This window comes from Lagenorhynchus albirostris, chromosome 5, assembly GCF_949774975.1.
Source record: "Lagenorhynchus albirostris chromosome 5, mLagAlb1.1, whole genome shotgun sequence".
Lineage (NCBI taxonomy): Eukaryota > Metazoa > Chordata > Mammalia > Artiodactyla > Delphinidae > Lagenorhynchus > Lagenorhynchus albirostris.
The window spans coordinates 109815203-109839455 of NC_083099.1; positions in this window are offsets into that span (position 1 = coordinate 109815203).

Below are 24253 nucleotides of genomic sequence, written 5' to 3' on the forward strand. Positions count from 1 at the left end.
TTTAAGACATTTTCTCATGTTTTAAGTTGTTTTCCAAGCTGAAAAAATATTTTAAAATTTTACTGATCAAATATCAGTCTTCCGGGAATGTTAAAGAACAGAATACCAATGTGCTTGATGTACTCAAGAATTTTTTAAACCAGTGATCACACTTCAAGAAAATGCATATAAGTAATTCATGTCATTTATTCAGCAGGAAAAAAAAATTCTAATGTGAGAATGAGAATGGTTAGGATTTTACAAGACAAGTTAATTGTGAATGCATTTTTGAATGTCAAGACACAAGTTTCTTTCACTCGTAAACAGTGTAAACACAGAGAAGTGTAATTTCTCACAGAAAAAAATCCTTTCTCAAAACTAAATAGTATTATCCATTGTTCAAACAGTAAAAAGGGGGAAAACACATCAGGCCAAGTAAACCCTTACGAAACATAGTTAATTATCAGAAGTGGAAACTATTTAATTATCTTATGAAAATATATCATGTTATACTTTGTCTTGGTGGCAAAACATAAATGGTAGTATTGAAGAATGACAATCCTAATTGAGATACTAATTACTGGTATTTTACTGTATTTCACATAACACTGCTACAATAAAACAAATGTCTTGTTTTGTTTTGTTTTTATCTTGTGTTTCTTTACTTATTTTGAAGGTATTTTAACTGAGAGGGAAAATATATTTTAATATTTGGACAGATAGTCTTTACACAAGTACTCCTGGGCAATTTACACTTTGCAGATGTGGATCACTGAGCAAGAAAATAAATAACTAAGACATTAATAAAAATAATTGGATGGATTTTCTTGAAGTCTTATTCAGCTGTCGATATGACACCTCAATTCATTTGGTGCAAACATAGCCTGCAGTGGTGGCTGTATTACAAGGTCTGATTCAGATTGATAACTCAAAGTATCTCAGACAGTTCAACATTTACTTTAGAAATATCAAAAGCAATTAGGTCAGGAGTTTAGCATTTCATTAAAGCATAGTCTATTTGAACCTTTTACACATATAAGAAAAGGATCTGCAATCAATAGATATCTATTTTATTAACCTTTGGAAATTCCTACTGATTATCTCTAAGAAATAATCAGAAAAGATCAGTTAGAAAGTAGAAAATAAATAAATTATAAGAACATGTTTTAAAATACAGAGTTTTCTACTCATTTCACCTTTATTTTCTTTTCTGTGAAGAACTGATTAAAAAGAATGAGGTAAAATCAGATATAGGAATGTATGTTTCTATAACACAAAATGATTATCAATACTAATGTTATTTTCACAACATCCTACCCTGAAGTACTTAAAAAACTTAAATGCTATGCCTTAGAGGACTATAAGAATTGGAAAACTGCCTTCCTACCAACATCTTCAAAAGGAAGCCTGGAGCAGAGTTCCAAGTTATGGCCATGTAGAATGCCATGATAGAAACATGCAGAATTCTAGCAAAATGGAGCTGCAAAGTCAAAGGAAGGCAGAGGGTTAAGAACAGGGAAGAACTCTAGAATAGAAAGATATCTAGGACAAACTTCCAAAGCCACTAAAAACTAAAGCCCTCTTAATGGATAAAGCAAGTCTTCACCAATTATGTTCATTTTCAGCTATAAGTTACAAGTGGAATTTATGGTAAATGACTCTACTTGTATGCCTTCAAGATGATGCAGGCCACAAGAACTGAGTTATATGTGTAGAGTATAATCCTATCCCACAAGGAGATTGACCAGGCCTGAATGAAAATGAGCCAGTGTTTCTCTACTATATCATGTAAGCTTAGAAGAAAAGTACAGAGACATAGAATTAGATCCAAAACCAGCAATCACAGTATAGAGTGCAATTACCAGGAGACAGATAGTGCTGGAGATATTGGGACAGTAAAATGTTCAGGAAGGTTCTTTCATCAGAAGCCTGGAACTATCCTTTCCTGGTGGAGATATTATGCCCTTACCCTTGTGAGCTGGGACAAGTGTTGTGCATAACTGTATGCACTTCTGTGGAATTACTAAAGAAAGTTTGACTGTTTATTTAAAAATAAAGGAAGTCCAGTAAAAAATAGATGGAATGGAAGGGAGGACACAGACAATAAAAGTTTCAGTCCCACTTACTTTTCAACTTTCATTTAAGGTCTTGGATAAATAACAGGATAAGCAATGTAGCCTGGACTGGACACTACTGCTGAATATAAGTACAAGACATTCACAGGGGGTGTCAAGTAAAGTCCAGAGGAAGATGAATGGAATTTAACACCATAGGGACATGTTACAGGAATTAAGTGATCAGAAAAATGCAGGTGGGCTTTAGAAACCCTATAGTGTCCATCCTTGAGAAGCTGCATCAAGCAAAAAATAGGGAAAGAAATTTAGCTGATCTTCATGAGTTCCTGGCCCTTGAGCAGAATAGAAACACCGAGGAAACAATATGTTCCTGAACAGCCTGAGGAATGATGATCTTTCTACTTTGGAAGTGAAGCTGGGAATCTTTATTATGGATACTAAAGAAGAATTGCCAGAGCAGGTTTAGGAGAATATCAAACAAATACTGGACTCACCTATGATAGGCTTGACTAGCAAATATCTTATGTTAGAGACCTAAGACCCACACACTATCCTCCTCTTCCCCATACACACACAGAGGTACGTGCACCTTGCCGTGGGAATAACATCTTGTTAAAATTAAGAAAGGCTGTCAAGCAGATATGGAAATATTCAGAGTATAAGTCAAGTTTGGCAGATTTTGGCTTGTGGAGTAAATGTATCCCACTACATGTTTTTGGAAGTAAAATTATATTGGAACACAGCCATGCTCTATTATTACATATTGTCTATGGACACATTTGTGCTGCAAAGGCAGAGTTGAATAGTTGTGACAGAACTGCATAGATCCAAAAATTCTAAAATATTTATTATCTGTCGTTTTACAGACAAAGTTTGTTAATTCATGTAAGATGGTAGGGTTAAGCAATAGGTTAAGGGTCCAAAGACAAAGCTCAAACTGGAAAAAATTTAATACTCATGAGCTACTTAATCCAAAAGGCAGTTGATCTCTAATGTGGGTTTCTTGGTCTAGGATAAGATGTTGCTAAGGATACTATGGTTTTACTTCCTAATTTTTAATGACTAGGAGGGAATCTCAGCTGCTCTTGGCCTATTTGGGATGGGACACAAGGAAGCAGATGGGGAACATCTCACCCTGCACAGCTAAGTTAGGGAGTAATATACAATCAGCAGGTAATATCTATATCAGCAGGTAATAAGAACAATGTAACACCCCATTTTGAATCTGCTATCAATAGCTATATGACAAACTAATTCCAAACTTAGTGGTTTAACAATTGCAACCATTAATTTTAATCATGACTTATGGATTTGCAATTTGCACTAGACTCAGGTAGACAATCGTGCAGCTGTCATCCATGTGTCTGGGGATGAGTGAGAGTCAATGGCCTCATTCTATGTCTGATGGTTATCTGGGATGACTGGGTTAACAGGGATACATGCTCTTATCCTTCTGCAGGTTAACCTGGGCTTATTCATATACTTAGGATCACAGGGTTTCAGAGAAAGAGCAAATCTCAAAGCTAAAGCACTTATAAGTCTTTGCTTCCATCAAGTTTGCTACAGTTTTATGGATCAAAAACCAGACAAATGGTCAGACCAAGAGTAAGTATGGGTTAGGACCACCCAAAGGCATGAATTATTTCAACAATTTAGCACATAGTGACTGTTTAATAAGTTACCAAAAGTTGTAGACTAATGATAGGAACCTGTTTTAAGATGAATAAAAGTTAGTGCTATTTATCTATTGAGGAACAGAGATGGGGGATCCACACAAGTGCAACATGGTAAGCATCATATTCTGATTACCAGGTAGTACTTCAACAGCCCAGAGAGAAGCCTCTCCCTCACACTGACAAATGGTAATGACCTGGAAGGAAGCGCTAAATGTGTCTATGGAGGGTTTGGGACACTATCTTAGCACTGGGAGGCAGAGTTCCCTCTTAAATTCCTTAATCCAGAGGTCTCAGAATTTGGCTAGTTCAGAAACTCTGTAAGGAGAACAGAGTGTCATAAAAATAGAAATGAATATTTCTGAGTAAATGGAAACGATTAAATTGGAGGTAGAAGTGCAAGGCTAAGGAATACACAAAGAATCCACCATTATCACAACAAATAATACTATGTTGAATGTTCTAGGACATCTTCTTTTACCCAGGTCATAGCTGGTTTATGACACAGTTATTACTCTTATTCTGATTCCACGGATTTTAAACCAAACACTCAAGGGAATTTTGTATCTCCATTCTAGAGATCCTGAAAGAGTTAAAATATGCTCCCATGGGAAGAAGCATATGAATGATTATCCCTTCTGGTTTAGTTATACAGGCCACACAAAATGGAGGAAATAATCCAGGGGATGGGCAGGGGAGTAGAAAAAGAAAAAGGCTTACAGGATAATTTAGAGTATCAGGTTCTCCTCCAAAACCTACTTGGTTTTGAAAGAAATAACTACTAGTTGTAGTTATTTTCTGCTTGCATGTATTACTTATGCTATCGTGCTGAAGTTCAGAAATAAATTTGGTCTAGGAATACACAAATAATTATAAAATATCATAAGCACTTACCAGTCACTATTCTCATCTCTTTATTAGTATTATCTAGGCCCCCTTCTTTAGAGATTCTGATCTAGTTGTTGTGGAATAGGGTCTGAAAACCTGTGATTGTTTTTAAAAATCAACCCAGGTGATTTTAACTTGCAGTCATCTAAATTAATCCACATCATACTTTATTCAGGAGGCACTAATATATTCCATTTTAAAGATGTGAAAACTGAAACAGAATGAGCTAATCAGTGTACCCAGATGTACTAGTTCATTATAGAATATCCCCCATCACAGAATTAGTACATGTCAGCTCCAGGATTTGAATTTAGGCAACCTGAATCCAGAGCCTTTGCCACTACTCTCTCCTGATCAGAAACATTTATCTCAAAACTATTAGCTCCTTTGATAGCACCACTTTATCAAAATCAAGGCCTAGACAATTCGAACATTTTATAATACAACTCTAAGTAAAGAGTTATCAGTTTCCCCTCTGGCCAGTGCAGGAATAGGCACTGGAAACTTGGAAATCTTCAGCCTACAGTTTCAGTCATCTGGTCTCTATGGCAGTACCTTGGAAAGCCTGCTGATGTAGTAGCATCCTAAATAGCAAAGAGGCTTTAGATATCAAGGTGTTGCCCAATTCATAGATTATCAGTGTGATATAGATTCTGAATAGGATTTTTTTTCCCTCAGGAGGATGACCTTAGGAGTTGTAATCCCAAGCTAGACAAAGATTTAGAAAACATACAGAATCCAACTGTATACCATATTAACATTCATAAGACTTTTAAAGGTAAAATGACAAAACAATGAAGCATAAACACATTATTTAAATCAAATTAAGCATTAGAGACAATAGGGTTGGATTTACAGACCCTAATTTGATTTGACAATTAAGTAATGATGACTTAAATACAGGGATATGACCACTTATTTCTTTATATATTTTAGTCCATGATATGATGAATACACCACACTCAGCATGGCAGCTGGGGTCATGAGAAAAATTGTGTTCATGTTCATAATAACAAATTATGGTACAGAGTGACTCTCTGAGCAATAAATAATCTCAGGAGCCCCCAAAATTTGTCTGAGGAGGCCAACATTTTTTAGGATCATATATTTTTTTTATTAGTGAGTCAGTATTATTAACTTCTGGGAAATTTAGAGTAGAAATGCATTAAAACAAACCTATAATGTTATAATTTTTGTGTTAAGTTTAGAAATCATGTATATTTGTTACTTAAGCACTTGTGATTTATTTTAAAATGTGACATTTTAGCAGTCAAACTAACGAATCTTATAATTCCAATTTTAATGAGTATAATTGAGAAATTAATATAGATTTCCTAATTTTATATTCAGTATTGTAACATTTAAGAGAACTTATGGCTTAGTTTACCGCACTAAATTTACATGAGTTATTTAAGTATTCAGGAAGGTTTTATTTGTTTATTAGACAATTGGAATACTTAAAAAGAAATTGAATATATTAAATTTATGAATGCTGTTTAAAATGTTGAAGGTATTTAATTAACTAGGTTTGTAAATGGGGTCAAACACTATCCAAAGCCCATTAAAATAGGTGGTAAAATTTTACCTTACAGAAACATAATTTTTATATGGAGAGCTTAAAAGCTTAAGGAAGAACTAGTTTTGAGATTTGTAAATTTAATAAATTGAATATTGTTTTTTGAAAATTAAGTAAACGCTAATCTTTTTAACATAAAAACCTCCTTTGAGGACATAATGAATTTTATAATGATACTTAATTTTGCAGTATTTTTGGGTAATGCATGACATGGCAGCTTTGTCCTATGGTTAGCTTTTCCCTCTGGTTGTTAGTATGTACTCCTGTTCCATCGATGCAAAAAATCCTGTGCTAAGCTCAGCACTGAGCTTCAAACCCCATGTCAAACTTTTAACCATTTTTCCTGAAGCACCTGATGGCTCCTATACTCTCCGGAGGGTCACTGACTCCCTGCTTCAAAGTGAATAAACCTAATGGAATCAGAACTTTCCCACCTATTCACGCCTTGATTTCTACATGCTTGAAGGCATACGTTGTCCAGCGCATCCATCATGCTAGATATAAGTGGTTTCCTGAGTCCGGAGGGAACCCAGTCAGTTGCAGTGGACCATCATTTGTAACCCACTTGGCTCTTCTCACCAGTCCTTTATACCTTCTGCTTTGACATCTCCTCCCCCACAGCACATTCAAGTGTTCTATGGTTGAGGCTTTTGTATTATCGATAACTGTGATCATAACAGAGAAAAGTAATATCTTTCCAGAAATGTTAATATAAATGAAAAATTGGTCATCATATCAGGCTTTGTATAATTTCTGTGCCTGGGTTTGAGAGAAGTAACCCATCTCCAGTGTCACCAGCCTAGTCCAAGTGATCTCTACCTTGATCTAGAATATATTAATGGTGTCCTGGTTGGATTTAACTAGCTTTCTCATTGCCATTTTTTGATCAATTCAACACAAAGTCAGTTCTTCATATAGCTGAAGTATACTATTTTAATAACTCTTATCTGTTCGAAATATCCTCACATTTAAAATCACTTGATGATTCTCCTTTTTTTTTTTTTAACAGTAACTCCAAAATCTTTTGAGGGCCTAAAATGGCCTATGGTATTAGGCATATACCAACACCTCTAACCTCACTACTTATCACTTTATCCCTGGTTGCTTTTGCATACCTTAAATGACTATGCTTCCAACCTCTCTGACTAAACCCTCAGGCATGAGACATTACTGATATTTCTCCCTCTAGATGACTTGACAGGTGTTAGAAATATACCTGCCTCCAGGAGGTAAGCTGAATGTCATCATACACATACTGATACTTATGGAAAAATTAAAAGTGATGCAAAGGAAAGAAATAAAGGGGGAGGGAAATTTTTAGACCTATTGTCATCTATTTTCATTTGTCAATAGAGAAAAATGTATCAACATTGTCCATTAACCTGAGACCTGGTGATATAACAAAAATAAGAATTTGACTTCATATAGAATACTTTAATAAAAAAATTACTGTGATCCAATAAACCTATTTTTAATAAATTATCTTGGTTTCAGAAGCATATTTGCCCTCAAAACATTGAAATTTAAAGATTATACTAGCTAGTAGGTAATAATTACTTTGGGATAGCATATATGAGTAAGACAGACATATACAGATATAGATATATATTTTTTCTTTTTTTTCTTTTTTTAAAATTTATTGAAGTATAGTTGATTTACAATGTTGTGTTAATTTCTACTGTACAGCAGTGATTCAGTTATATATCTATATCTATATATATATATAAATTCTTCTTTATATTCTTTTCCATTATAGTTTATCACAGTATATTGAATATATTTAGCTCCCTGTGTTACAGAGTAGGACCTTGTTGTTTATCCATCCTGTGTATAATAGTTTGCATCTGTTAATCCCAGACTCCAGATATATTTTTAGATTATTAAAAATGAAGAAAATAAAGATTATTTTTCTGCCTTAAATGGAAACTGAACTTTGTAGTCAAAACTATTTCCTGCAAGCCATCATAAACCTCATTATGAGTTAGGAATTATTTAATCTTATTGAAAATTTATTTAGATTTATTTTTACCAAGCTATCAACCTCTGGATAAATTTGTATAATTTGATGAGAGGAGTGATTTCATTAAAAATTACTCTGAACTAAAATCAGAGGACAAGGATAAATCCCCAACTGATTTGGATTCCATAAATTAAAGATAGGTGATAATATAAACAGTTTGAATATGCATAAATAAAAATAAAGTGTGCTTAAAAAATTAATGTATATGATATAGCAGGAGAAATAATTAAACTAGGAAAGGGACAAATTTTCTAGTTCTTGGTGATGTTCATTTGTACATGAGTAATGTGTTATTTTATGTAACTATTTAGTGTTCACTGAAGTTGGATATCTGGCAAAATGTCCTTGTGTCAAGAAGCCGTTAGCCATTTGTTCTCTCTTGTTATTTGAAATAAGGGAACAATACTGCTTTTAACATACTGCATATTTTAAACTTATGTTTACCCTAATTACCTAAATTGTCTGTGAGATTTAATTTCTGGTCTGATGATATTCCAATCAAGTGTCACTTAATGTTTTGACTTTAAGAAATAACTTCAAGTTACACGGCACCAGTAAAATCATATCAACATAATACATTTATTTGTAAAACATCGATACTATTTAAACACTGTTTGAATTCTAAAGTGTATTAATAATGTTAAACTGTGTAAACACAATTTTAACACACTATATTAAATGTACTCTATTTTTTAAATTTGGTGTTTCAGATTTGTTTATTTTAATTACCATTTTCAGTCTTCCCTCAGTATTTGTGAGGGGGATTGGTTCCAGGAACTCCTGCCCCTATACTAAATTCTGTGGTGCTCAAGTCCCTTATATAAAATGATGTAATACAGGCAGCCTTCTGGATCCATGGGTTTTGCCCATGCAGATTCAGCCAACTGCAGATGGAAATTTTAATCTTTGGTTGGTTGAATATGCAGATGTGAAACTCAAGAATACAGAGTGCTGACTGTATAGTTATTGAAAAAAAAATCCAAGCATCAGTTGGACCCACGCAGTTTGAACCCTTATTTTTCAAGGTCCAGCTGGATTTAGTTTTACTATCAAGAAAATAAGAAATTGGCACAAGAATTAATTCTAAATTTTTCTATAAAAATAAAGAGAAGAAATTATATTTTAAAAGTTTCTTTAGGAAATGGGTTCCTTGAAAATTCTCATGTATCTCTAAATTACCTCTGCCAAATATACTAAGAGCTAATCCATAGTATGGTATTTTCCAAGAGCTTCTATGAATATATCTTGCTGGAAAATAGAGCAGAAAAGGGCATGTTGTTATAATTATCTTTAAAATTAAATTATTTAGAGTTTAATTCCTAATTGCCATATATTTAGGAACAAAATGAATTCTGGGTAAGTAAACTAGAATTTATAGAGTATCATTTTCAACTAAACACTAACGCTTAGAAATAGCCATAGTGAATGAAGATCAATTAGTGTAATAAACAGATTATTTAAGTTTAGCCCTTAAATATGAAAATGAGTTGCTCATTTTTGAAATTTAAGGGTCTATGCAAGAAAGAATCTCAGGAGGGAGTTATTGGAATTTTTCATAAGAATCAAAATAAAAAAGATACAATCTTCCCCATACCTGGAATTTATGGATATTTTACAATTTATTAAAATAGAATAATATAACACTTGAGTAAGAAGAATAATCAAGAAGCGATGACATTTATAGGAAATGGAAAGCTTAGTTTTGAGGATTGATTGTATCTGGGCTTGAATCACTACCACTTATTATTCAATACAAGCAAATTATTTAACCTAAAGAGTTTCCTTTTGATAAATAACCTGCAAATTTAGTATAATGAATCAGAGATGATCTCAGACAAATAACAGATTCTAAGCCAACCTTTAAATATGGAAACATTTTTTAAAGAAAAAAAGGTTTCTTTTTCAAAGAGGTAGAGCAGAAAAACAGAAAAAACATTGAGTCATGGGGGACATTTTGGCAGTGTCCAGCCAGTGTCTGATGTGTCCAACAAAGAGTAATGTATTCATTCCAACTCTACATATTAACCATGTAAACTTGATGCTTTAACATCTACCCTACATGCATAATTTGTACATGCCTTCTTCTGAATAACCCAGTAATATGCCTGAGTGCCTTGTCTTGGTGCCACTCCCTTCCGCAGAAAGTGTCCTCCTCCTGGGGTAATGCTTTTCAAATACAAACCAACAAATCCAGGGCCCATACCTCCACCCACTTCCCTTGTTGGGCTCTCACACTCTGGGCCACTATACTGTAACTGCCCTGATCATCGCAGGACCAAGTGCCAGACAACTAGGGACAGTCCCTAGTCCCAGAGCCCACTGAAATCATTCACACTAGCTAATCCTAAACCCGTTTATTCTGCCTCACCTTTTCATTCCTGTGGAAAGTACAATAAATACTCTTTCCTACATTCCCCCCACCCTCTGCCTACCACCACCCTCTGTGTTTTCCTAAGTGGCTCTACTTACTGTGGTGTGCCCTTTCCTTGCAGGAACTCTGAGTAATAAACTGTCTTTTCAAAGGCAAGTGTCTTCCGATCTGGTAGCCTTACTGTACCTCAAATGTTTTAATAATACACTAGCTTTTAAAACAATGATGTATTTTTATCTATTGCTCTACATCAAAGGGTATAAAAAAACCTGAAACCAACTCTCATAATCCAAATTTTTTCTTCAACTTTGTTTTTAATTTAACCTATCTTTTATTTAGATGATAGAGATAGAGCTAACTAGATTTCTAGTCTTCTAAAAGTCTTTTTATTTATAATATATTAATTTATTAGCTTTTAATTTTTAAGTCTATATGAGTTAAGCTATATATGAGTTAAGCTATATGTAAGTCTGCCCACAGGAGACTGACTTATCCTGATAGTTAAGAGTTCATTCTTTAGGGTAATTTAGACAGAGGAAAATTAACTATTATTGCCAACTTGGGGGTCCTGCCTGGCAGCCAGCTACATTTCTCTCACTTTGCTGCAAGAGCTTCATTTATCCAAAATGTTTCAGAAGTAATTGAGACAAAATTAGTAATATCATTGCCCAGAATAAGCATTCAATATTATGATTATCGTTCCTATTTTTGTTGTTATTATCTATGTGAAATTATCATTGATCATATCAGTTTAATGTTTAATTCTGATTGGTATATGTGATTATTCACCAAGTAATTTCTGTACAATCAGATTGGTTATTCTGTTTTATACTATTATTATCCCTAAATACTTTAATTTTTATTTTTTTTGAATTTTATTTATTTTTTTATACAGCAGGTTCTTATTAGTTTATCCTTAAATACTTTAGACAGATTGTTTTTCCAATATATCGTGTAATGTATTTCTTATGTATGAATAGAATATATTCCAAATTGTTTACAAACATTACAACAAACAATATCAGTGCAAGTCATAATCAATAAAAGACAATATTAGTATTGTGGGTTTTAATGTTAAAGAGTTCCATGGAATCTGATCCTCAGTAGTAGAAAGTATCATATCTGAAATGATTTAATATGTTTTTCATTGAAAGTTAACCTCTGAAAGTCTTAATAAGACAATTAAATAAGAGCTTTCCAATCATAAAGATCTGTCAATATTCACTGAAGAATTCTACAAAACATATAAAGAAAAACTTATACCAATCCTTCTCAAACTCTTCCAAAAGACTGACACCTAGGGAAAACTCCCAAAGTCATTCTATGAAGCCACAGTCACTCTGATCCCCAACCAGACAAAAACACTACCAAGAAAGAAAATTACAGGCCAATATCTTTGATGAATATAGACGTAAAAATCCTCAACAAAATATTTGCAAACCAAGTCCAACAACACATAAAGAGGATCATACACCATGATCAAGCTGGATTCATCCCAGGGCCACAAGGACGGTTCAACAGATGCAAAACAATGTGACACACCACATCAACAAAAGAAAAGACAAAAACCACATCATCATCTCAATAGATGTAGAAAAAGCATTTGAAAATAATCAATACCCATTTATGATTAAAACTCTTACCACAATTGGTATAGAGAGAACATATCTCAACATAATACAAGCTATTTATGACAAACCCACAGCAACACAATACTCAATGGTGAAAAGCTGAAAGCCTTTCTGCTAAAATCTGGAACAAAATAAGGATTCCCACTCTCACTACTTCTATTCAACATAGTATTGGAAGTCTTAGACACTGCAGTCAGACAAGAAAAATAAACAAAAAGTATCCAAATTGGAAGGAAAGAGGTAAAATTGTCATTGTATGTAGATGACATGATACTATATATAGAAAACCCTATAGACTCCACACAGTAACTATTAGAACTAATAATCAAATTCAGTAAGGTAGCTGAAAAGGTAAGGTAAGGTAGCAGGAAAGAACGTTAACATACGGAAATCTGTTGCATTTCTTTACACTCACAATAAAATATCAGAAGGGGAAAGTAAAAATAATCCTTTCTAAAATTGCATTAAAAAAAAAACTGACCAAGGAGGTGAAAGACTTATATGCTGAGAAGCATTAAACATTGATAAAGGAAACTGAAGATAATTCAAAAAAATGGAAAGATATCCTATGCTCCTGGATTGGAAGAATTAATATTGTTAACATTGCCATACTACCCAAAGCAATCTACAGATTTCATGTGATCCCTATCAAATTACCCATGACACTTTTCACAGAACTAGAACAAATAATCCTAAACTTTATATGGAACCATAAAAGACCCAGAATTGCCAAAGCAACCCTGAGGAAAAAGAACAAAGCAGGAGGCATAACCTTCCCAGACTTCACAGAATACTACAAAGCCACAGAAATCAAAACAGCATGGCAATGGAACAAAAACAGACATAGGGATCAAGGGAACAGAATAGAAACCCCAGAAATAAACCTACACACCTATGATCAATTGATCTTAGACAAAGGAGGCAAGAATATACAATGGAGAAAAGACAGTCTCTTCAGCAAGTGATGTTGGGGAAGCTGGACAGCCACATGTAAATCAATGAAGTTAGAAAACTCCCTCACACCATGCACAAAAATAAACTCAAATGGCTTAGAGACTCAAATGTAAGACATGGCACCATAAAACTCCTAGAAGAGATAATGGGCAAAACATTCTGTGACATAAATTGTACCAATGTTTTCTTAGGTTAGTCTCCCAAGAAAATAGAAATAAAAGCAAAATAACCAAATGGGACCTAATCAAACTTATAAGCTTTTTTCTTTTTTGAGATTTTAGAAGGAGAGTGTTGTGTATTTTATTTTTTAAATATCTTTATTGGAGTATAATTGCTTTACAATATTAAGTTAGTTTCTGCTGTACAACAAAGTAAATCAGCTATATGTATACATATATCCCCATATCCCCCCTACCTCTTGAGCCTCCCTCCCACCCTCCCTATCCCACCCCTCTAGATCATCACAAAGCATCAAGCTGATCTCCCTGTGCTATGCAGCAGCTTCCCACTAGCCATCCATTTTACATTTCGTAGTGTATATGTGTCAGTGCTCTCTCACTTCGTCCCAGCTTCCCCTTCCCCTCTGTGTCCTCAAATCCATTCTCTACATCTGCGTCTTTTTTCCTGCCCTGACAATAGGTTCATCAGTACCATGTTTTTAGATTCCATATATGTGTGTTAGCATAAGGAAACCATAAACAAAATGAAAACACAACCTATGGACTGGGAGAAAATATTTGTAAACAATGAAAATGACAAGGGCTTAATTTCCAGAATATACAAAAAGCTCATACAACTCAATAACAAAAACAAATAGCCCAATCAAAAAAATGGGCCAAAGACCTAAATAGACATTTCTTGAAAGAACAGTCAGAATGAAATAATCCCTTGATGACTCTTAAAAACTATGTCCACTAATACTTATGAGTATTAGTGTTAAAATCCCTGTTCTCTCAGGTGATCTGTCTTAATGTCAAATTAGATTCATAATGTAGTAAAAATTTACTCTGTAGAGTATCTCCCTATTTTTAATTAAAAAGTTCACAAAGATATACACAATTTGGCAAAATTAGGATAATGCACACTACACTGAATATTGACAAGGATGAGTAAAGTGAAAACAAAGTCTCTATTGAAGGATTAGTGCTCCACTCCCCAAAAAGTAAAAAACAAAGATGCTATTCTGAGAAACTGGATTAAATGTTTCAATCTAAAATAGAACTGATTTTAATAATTTATTTTACTTTATCCCCAATTTTTATAAGAAATATCACATTTAAAATGATTTTTTTCTGATTAAAAAAATTAATGACTCTAGTAGAAGTTTTAATTTGTAGAATTACATTTTTTGATGGAATATTGTCTATCTAAATCACTTTTACAGTAAGGAAAGTAATAGATAATAGCTATATGTATAGTAGATATCTACTTCTTAACTACCTCTCTGTTTCATAATGCTTGGTAGGACATATCAGTGTGTATTTATAGCATTCCCCTTCACTTGCAGTCTACAATTTTCCTCACAGTAATAAAGAAGAAATTTCAAATGCAAAGTACATATGTAAGTCTATCAGATAAAATGTCTGAAGCTGTGTATGTTGGTATTGGATAGTGGATAGAATCTTTGACTTGATCTTTGTCAGTTGCATATCCTTGGTTTAATTAATTATTCTGAACCTCAATTTCTTCATTTATGAGATTGTTATATTTATCCATTTAGGCTGGATGTGCGGTTAGAAGATAAAAAATATTTCATAAAAAATGAAGCTTACGTAAAACAATTATACCCCAATAAAGATGTTAAAAAATATATTTTCTCATGAAAAAAAATGAAGCTTACTGGATAGCTATAGAAAACAAAGTATTCTTCCCACTTTTCATTCGATTTTCGCTCTAATATGTTCCTTTGTGTGAAAACTAGGACAGGTGACATGGCTTCTTATAACTCAGGTAGTTATTTAGTTCCTTGAGTCTTAAAAAACACCTTAGTTCAATAGTTAATATATCTACCTAGTAAATATTTAAGAACTTCAATTTTCAAGTAAAGTTTCTCTCTTTCCCCTACTTAGACTGTTCCTAGTAAGTTGCCTACTGTGGTGAAGGGACACATGAATGTTTTTTCTCTACATTCCTACCTTGCATTTTTCCTAATTTGGGGATGATTCAGGTGCCTTTAATATTGAAGTGGAGAAACAAAACTTAAGGGGCAACAAAGCCTATACTTAATTAGAAATATCGTGTGATGGTATTGACATTCCTTGTGCTTGGCAGATGGTTAAAGATTCTTTTCCTTGTGAGATACCATCATGAATCCTTCCCTATCACCACTAGTGGTCTCTCACAAGCTGTTCCACTAATTCAGGATACTGACCAAATAGATCTCTTTCACACTTGGAAGTCAAAAAGACTACATCCTTTTTGGGATAGTAGTCCCTTCCCTGCAAGTAGTCCTCTTGGAGGGAATATAAGACAATCCCAGGCCAGTTCTCTTTCACACACATGGCCCACATACGGTATATCAAAAGTACTAATATGTTTTAATCCAAAAGAGCTCTTAGAGAAAATACCACCCTAAATCCTTTGTCTCAAAGAAGGTATGCTGCCACATGTACACAGATTTTTAAGCATGTCTGACATCAGCCTGTTAGCCCAAGATCCAGGAAGCAATGTCACACCCACTGAGTGGTTTTATTGAAGACCTTCCCTAGGCTTGAGACAAGGGTGAAGGATTCCCACCACTTTTTTTTTTTTTTTTTGGCTAAGAAGTGCCTATATATGGTTTTGGTAAAATTTAGCTTCTTATCAAAGTTAAAATCCTAAAAGTTTAAGTAGTGTGATATGAGAAAAGACAATATTTAGAGTGTGGTGAGACTCTTTACCTTTTTACACTTTTAGTTTGGCAAATATCTCACTTCACTTTAATATGCTAATATTAAAATGCTATTACACTAATAATTACCCTCTCTGTCTTGGTGCCTCAGGTGAAACTTTAAAGTTCTGAGTTGGGTGTCTAGCACATAATATTTAGAAATTAATCATTGTTTTTGCCCATATAATTAAAATAATATCTATTATAATTTTGTACTAAAGATGTCTAAGGGAACCACATTCAGAAAAAGAGTTCCATGGAAAGGACAATGATTTTATTTTGCCACTTCAGTGTTATGGTAAATAGATTTTATTGAATTGAAATAGACATTTCACCCTTAAGGAACACATTGTTGTTTTCCTATGATGTTGAGTTACATAGAGCCCTAGGAAACAGAAAATGAATCAGTTCTATTTCTTAGAGTGATGAACATACAGATGTTATCTATATTGGTTCTGTAGAGCTAGTAGTTTTGTGCTTTTTTAAAAAAATATATTGGCTTGCATCATTAATATGACTCTACATTACTACAATATTGATTACATACATATATATGTATACACACACACACACACACACACATATATATATATATATATATATATATATATAAAGTTTCTCAAATCATGTACATATTTCTGTTAAAACTAGGAAAGTACTCAGGCTTTAAGAACACCTTAACCCTAAAAAATAAGTTTTAAAATTGTTATTATTGGACTAAAATGGAAAATTTGTTCTTCTTAACAATAAAAGGCTACTGTAATAAATTAATTTGTGAAAGAAGGTAATTTTCCATGGCAAAGATTTTAATTCCATTGGAAACATGGTCTTGAATACAAATTTGGTAATTTTCTGGAAGAAAGAATAGGGAAGCACACAGGAACCAAAACCAAAATCTGCCCAGATAGACTAAATTTTACAATATAAAAATTGTCATCTTCAAATATTGCAAACCACCTTTTAGATGCCCACCTAACCAATAGAGAAATACCAATGCTTTTATTTATAAAATCTGAAATTGGTATACTCCTAGATGGAAGGATTTTTATCTGTACAAAACTTAAGCAAGCAGATCTCAATAAAATGTAATTGTAATATGAGTATGTAGTACGATTTAGTTGTACATATTAGGTCTATCTAAAGATTCTCATAATTTACTCCATTGAAAACAAGTGCTAGTAAGATATTCGTGTTGAAACATCTTTAATAAGATGTTAACTAAAGAGTATGCAAAGCATCTTCACAATTCTTTTGTGTAGTAGTTTGATACGCAAACTTGCATGTGTCTATGTTGTTTTATATTATATCACAACATGTAAATCATGAACATATAATTAGAGCATTAAATATTACTAATAATATTTTGATGTGCCAGAATCCATCATATATGATTGGTTTCATCAAAGGTAAAATAAATAATACCATTGTAAATGATATAAATAAAATAATTATTCATTTCTCATTTTCTCCTCATAGGAATGATTCTATAAATGGGAGAAATACTGTGTCATAGAATATAAACTTTTATATGCCTAATCTGTATTGCCAAATTGCTTTTCAGAAAGGCTGTACCAATCTACATGTCCAAATGTAAAAGTTAATATTTTGTTATACCACAGGGACATAGAACATCAATGTGTATGAAAGTTAACATGTGCCCTTCTTTGAGCATTGAATACATGAGAACAAATGAGAATTTTATTTAAATTTCTTCTATGAATTATCCTGTGTTCATTAGTGTTCTTGATTGTACTATTTTAATTATTTATTTATCACTGGATTTTAAGAATGTCTAAACTTTTGTTATAATTGCTGAAAAATTAGAGAATGTTTTTAATATGACTTTCAGATATAATTTCGAAGGGAATTAAACAAAATTTAACCAGACATGAGAACAAAGAAAATGACTTTTTAAAAATGAGTATGATTAGTTTTCTTTGTTTTAGAAATAAACTGTTAGAAGTCATTATGGAAAATTATTCCCTTCAAAATAGCAGTAACAACAAAAATAAAATAAAATAAATATATGTGCTAACAAATGAGCAGAAATTACCAGACTCATATTATAGAAATTGGAAAAATAGTGACAATTGTTTTTTAATATTTTGAGAAAATTTAAACATGAGAAAGAATAACAGACCCCCTTATTACTCAATGTCTAGATTTAACAATTGCACCTGTACCTCACTAAAGGACTTAAATTTGTTCAGAAGATCCCTGTTGTTAACTTGAAAGATACCAAATGCACAAAACAAAAAAGAAAAGATAACTTTAATTGGAAGAATTATGATGAGTACTATCTCAACTATGATAGCCAAACAATATCACACATTGAAAAGAATTAAACAATATACTTTACATAAGTAGTAAGCAACAATTGGAGAGCAAATTTAAAGACTTTGTAGATAAAATATAATGTAGGAAAGGTTTACTTAACAGAGGAAACAAAGACTAGAAAATGGGTGATAGTAAGTAGAGGAAAGTTATGAGGAATCATTATTTAAATTATGAATTATTTTATTATGCACCATTTTCTACATTGATTTTTTTAGCCAAGTGCAGACTTATTTGCACTTAAAATAAACTCAAGAATAAAGTTTAGCACAGAAAATCTACTTTCAGGGCAAAAATAAGGCTAAACAGCAAGAATACTCTGGAATGCATGGAAATGGTACATGTGGAAAATGGACTAGAAATTCATAATAAAAATGCCATCTGTTCATTTCTTTTAATTGGTGTATGTATGAAAAGCAGAACATTTTGTCTTCATGCTAATATGGTGCACAATACAAATTTTTTCTATGTGATATACGAGAAACTGCTATGTTGAGTAAATTGGAATGTGTGTCTTTCAAAAGCTGAACTGTTGAAATGTGACTCCTTTAGTTTAATGTTTTTGGTAAAAAAAAAAAAAAATATATATATATATATATAATTCCTAAAAAGGGAAAATAAAAGAAATTTCTGTCCAACAGTATAAGAAAAAGGCTGTTTGATGAAGAAGCAAGTTTTGTCTTTATTTTGTTGATTATTTTAATGCTAATAGCACATATGAAACTTCGCCACTAAGGAATTTACCATGCGTCTCTAAAAAAGGAGAGACATTTTCTAATATAAACAAAATACAATTATATCCTTAGAATTTGAAAAATATACTGTTATCTAATATGCAGTTTATTTTGTTTTCCCCCATTTACCCTTCAAATATCTTTTTTTTTTTTTTTTGCGGTACGCGGGCCTTTCACTCTTGTGGCCTCTCCCATTGCGGAGCACAGGCTCCGGACGCGCAGGCTCAGTGGCCATGGCTCACGGGCCCAGCTGCACTGCAGCATGTGGAATCTTCCCGGACTGGGGCACGAACCCGTGTCCCCTGCATCGGCAGGCAGACTCCCAACCACTGCACCACCAGGGAAGCCCCCTTCAAATATCTTTTTAACCATTAACTTCAGTGGTGATCTTTTAACTATTAGAACATTTGTTTAGTAGAAATGGATTAGACTTCACTGGAATTCCACGTGTAAGATCTAAGACTAGTGGGCAGAAGTTACAGACAGACATATATCTGCTTATTTTAAGGAGTTTTCTACAACTACAATGACCTGCCTAGTGAAAAAATAAGTTTGTAGACATTGAAAGTATTTAAAGAAAAACTGGCTGGCCACATGTAAGGGATAAAGTAGTGAGTATTAATACACTGAGAAGCTGAACTAAATTACCTTCACTTCCACTCTAAGAGTCAATAATTTCATGGAAAATGTCATTGCTATATCACTTAAAAGCTTACCCATGATTAAAATAATTTTAAAATAAGTAAGGTATGTGAACTGTGAAGTTTATATTTAATAAGTAAATGTTATAGGAAATAAATACCATGCTATTGTTTCACTTATGTTTCACTAGTTTAGATACTCTTCTTCACTGAATCATTTCTTATAATAGATCTATAAAATTTCTTTAAGAAAATGCTTAATCCTTTGGCTTGAAACCACCAGAACAAACAAACAAATTTTTTTTTTTTTGATCCTGGTAGACCAAGACAGTGGATAGTATTGAAATAACAAAGTATAAGAAAAAAAAGAGAGAGCTGCATAGATACAGAATTCTGGAGATTGGCAAAGAATCACCTTCACATGATCATCTGAGTACTACTCAATAAATATGTGAATAAACTACCAAGATTCACATGAATAATTCAGATAAAGGGTCAACACTCACACAGGGCTGGGAGTAGATCCTGCTTCATCAGCCAGACTGGAAAAACTAATGATTCATCAGGCATGGGGTAGAGTACACAACAGAGTGTCTTAGTATTAGGGAATATGTAAACTATAAAGAGAATTGTTCTAGTCCTTCCTACGTTTTCTTAACAGCAAGTACTCACAGGATCAAACATTCCAGGAAAATTAAATTGCCTAGAAGTAAAGCCAAATATATTATAAAAATATAAAAACACCCAGCATCTAACAAGGCAAAATTCACACTCTTTGTAGTCCAATAATACTTTAGCAGGTATATAATGGAGCATAGAAATACAAAACATAATGAAGAGATATATCACTTAGATGAACCTGTTCAAAACTGATAAATATAATAGAATTTTCAGAAAAACATATTAAAAGTTATCACAACTTTATTCTATGTGTTTAAACAGTTGAGAGACATAAAATATATCTGGTAGGCCCAAAAGGGCCCAAATTAAACTTCTTGAGATGAAAACTATACTGCAAACAACAAAGAATACTCTGAAGGAAATAACTAATTATAATAAATTATTGAAAAAGCTAGTAAACTTGAAGACATAATATTTTTCCAATTGAAACACAGAGATAAAAGAGACTCAAAATTCATGAACAAAGCACCAGTGAACTGTGAGACTATTAAAGTGGTCAAATATATGTCTAACTGGAATCCATGAATGAATAGAAAAAGAGGTGGAAGTGAAAAGATAAAAACTTTGAAAAAAATAGATTAGTGTGATTTGAGTACATTCTAAATCTTAATGTACTCAAATAACTATAATCAAGAAGAAAACTACATGACACATCTTAATCAAATTGCTTAAAAATAATGATAGAGATGAAGAGTATAAATGAAAAGATATTATGTGTCAAGGAAGAAATATAGGAATGACAATTTCTCATTGAAAAAAATGAAAGGTAAGAGAAAAGTAGACTCAAAAATTTAAACACTTAAAGAAAACAAAAGCCAGCTAGAATTCTAAATGCAGCAAAAATATTTTTCCAACTTGAAGGTTAAAAAAAATAGATGTTTTAGGCACACAAAAGCTAATATATATATATATATATATATACACACACACACACACACATATATATATATATAGTAAAAGAAGACTCACACTATAATATTAAAGGAAGTCTTTTAGAGAGAAGGAAAATCATAACAGAAAAGAATCTGGATCAATACCATCAAAAGAAGAGCATAGGCAATAGTAAGTAAACAGATAAATCTATGAGTTTTTAAAATAATTTAAATCTCATTAAATATAATTGATAGTTTAAATGTAAATAATAATAATGTACTGTCAGCCTATAAAATAAACATTAAATAGACGACAGCAATAACTCAAAAGTTTAGTGATAGAAATAGAACTATACTATTGCAAATACACTATTGTTTTTACACAACACATGGAATGAGATACTATAATGTGAATGTAGACTAAGGTAAGCTAATGCTATATACTGCAAACCATAAAACAATCATTAAAATAAAAAAGTAAATAGGTAATAATCCAACAGAATAAATAATATGCTATTAATTTTACATAATTAATACTAAGCTAGGAAGAAAATAGGAATTATAAAAAAACATAGAGGGCTGATGGAAAACAAAGAAAAAATGATATAATAAAATCTAAGCATCTGAATAATCACATTTAATATAATAGTCTAAACCCCCAATTAAATGGCAGAGAATGCCAGATTTTATTCTTTTAGAAAGCAAGACCCAACTATATGCTACCCAAGGGAAGATACAAATATGCTGAAAATGAAAGGATGGGAAAACAAATATCATACTAATCAAAAGAAAGCTAGAATGACAGAGTCAATTTCTGAGAAAAGAATATTACCACAGTTAATGAAGGTCACTTCATAAGGATAAAGGGATCAATTTATTTAGTGCAAATAATAATCCTAAATATTTATCCACCTAGTAACATCTTCAAAATACATGAAGCAAAACTGATAAAATAGCAAGGAGAAATAGACAAATACTATAGCTGGACATTTAAGTAGCCTTCTCTTAGTAAACTAAAGAAGTAGAGCATAAATCTATGAGATTATAGAAGATATAGAATGTTGAACAACACTATCAAACTGAGCTAAATGACATTAATAGAACACTACACTCAGTAAGTCAGAAAGAAAAAGACAAATACCGTATGCTAACACATATATATGGAATTTAAGAAAAAAATGTCATGAAGAACCTAGGGGTAAAGCAGGAATAAAGACGCAGACCTCCTAGAGAACGGACTTGAGGTTATGGGGAGGGGGAAGGGTGAGCTGTGACAGGGCGAGAGAGAGTCATGGGCATATACACACTAACAAACGTAGTAAGGTAGATAGCTAGTGGGAAGCAGCCGCATGGCACAGGGATATTGGCTCGGTGCTTTGTGACAGCCTGGAGGGGTGGGATAGGGAGGGTGGGAGGGAGGGAGACGCAACAGGGAAGACATATGGGAACATATGTTTATGTATGACTGATTCGCTTTGTTATAAAGCAGAAACTAACACACCATTGTAAAGCAATTATACCCCAATAAAGATGTTAAAAAAAGAAAAATAGAACACTACACTCAACAACAGCACAATGCACATTCTTTTTAAAAGACATCATATTTTGTACTAAAAGGAAGTTACATTAAATTTAAATGGATTCAACTCATATAAAGAATGTTCTTCGGCCAAAATGATATTAAGTTAGACATCAATAATAGACATACTATACCTTGAATTGACCATATATTTAGAAACTAAGTAATACAATTCAAAATCACATATTAATCAAAGAAGAAAAATTTTTTAAACATGAAATTAAAGATACCACAATTTAGGAGATGTCTTCAGAAATTATATAGCAAATATGTGTAACACAAAATAATTATGAAAAGAATAAAGGTTTCTAATCAATGAATTATATTTTAATAATTTGAATAAGAAGAGCAAATTCAATTTAAAGAAAGTAGAAGAAAGAAAATAATAAAGATCAGAGTCAAAAATGAAATAGAGCACAGAGTAACAATTAAAAAATAAAATCAAGACCTAGTTTGCTGAAAATATCAATAAAATTCTATACATCTCCACAGACTATTAGAGAGGAAAAAAGAAGACAAATCAAACTATAAGGAATAAAACAGGTTACATCACTGAAACTCACTGATATTAAAAGGATAGTAAAGGCATATTTATGCCAATAAATTTAACAACTTAGACTAAATGTAAAAATTCCTTAAAAAACAAATTGCCAAAGCTCATTCAAGAATGAACGATTATCCTGAATAGTCCCATATCTACACAACCATTTGAGTATGTAGATAAAACCATTCTCACATAGAAAATACCATGTTTACATAGTTTTATTCTCAAAATCTACCAAATGTTTAAAGAAAATACAGTAATGATAACAATTCCACAAAAACTTATGCAGAATGTAAAAGATAATTTCCAACTAATTTACCATTACCATGTTACCAAAACCATATAGAGACAGTACAAGAAAAGGAAATCATAGACAAGTGATTTTTATAAATATAGATACAATAACTTACAATAATAACAAGTCAAGTAAAAAAATATAAAAAGATGGTTAATGAACATGACCAAGTGGATCATGACAAAGAGGATGTGAATTACTAATGTCAGAAATGAAGAGAGACATAACTACAGATCTCAAGGATTTTAAAATAATAATAAGGAAATATTATGAACAATTCTACTGGGTGAAATAAACCAGTTCCTTGAAAAACACATTCTACCAAGATTTTCACAAGAAGAAATAGATGAGCTGAACAGGCCTCTATCTATTAAAGAAATTGAATCAATAATTAATAACCTCCCAAAACAGAGAGCACCAGGCCCAGATGTGTTCACCAAAGAATTCCACCAAACATTTAAGGAAGAAATATGCCAATTTACTACAATCATTTTCAGAGGATAAAAGCAGAGGGAATATTTCCTGACTCATTTAATG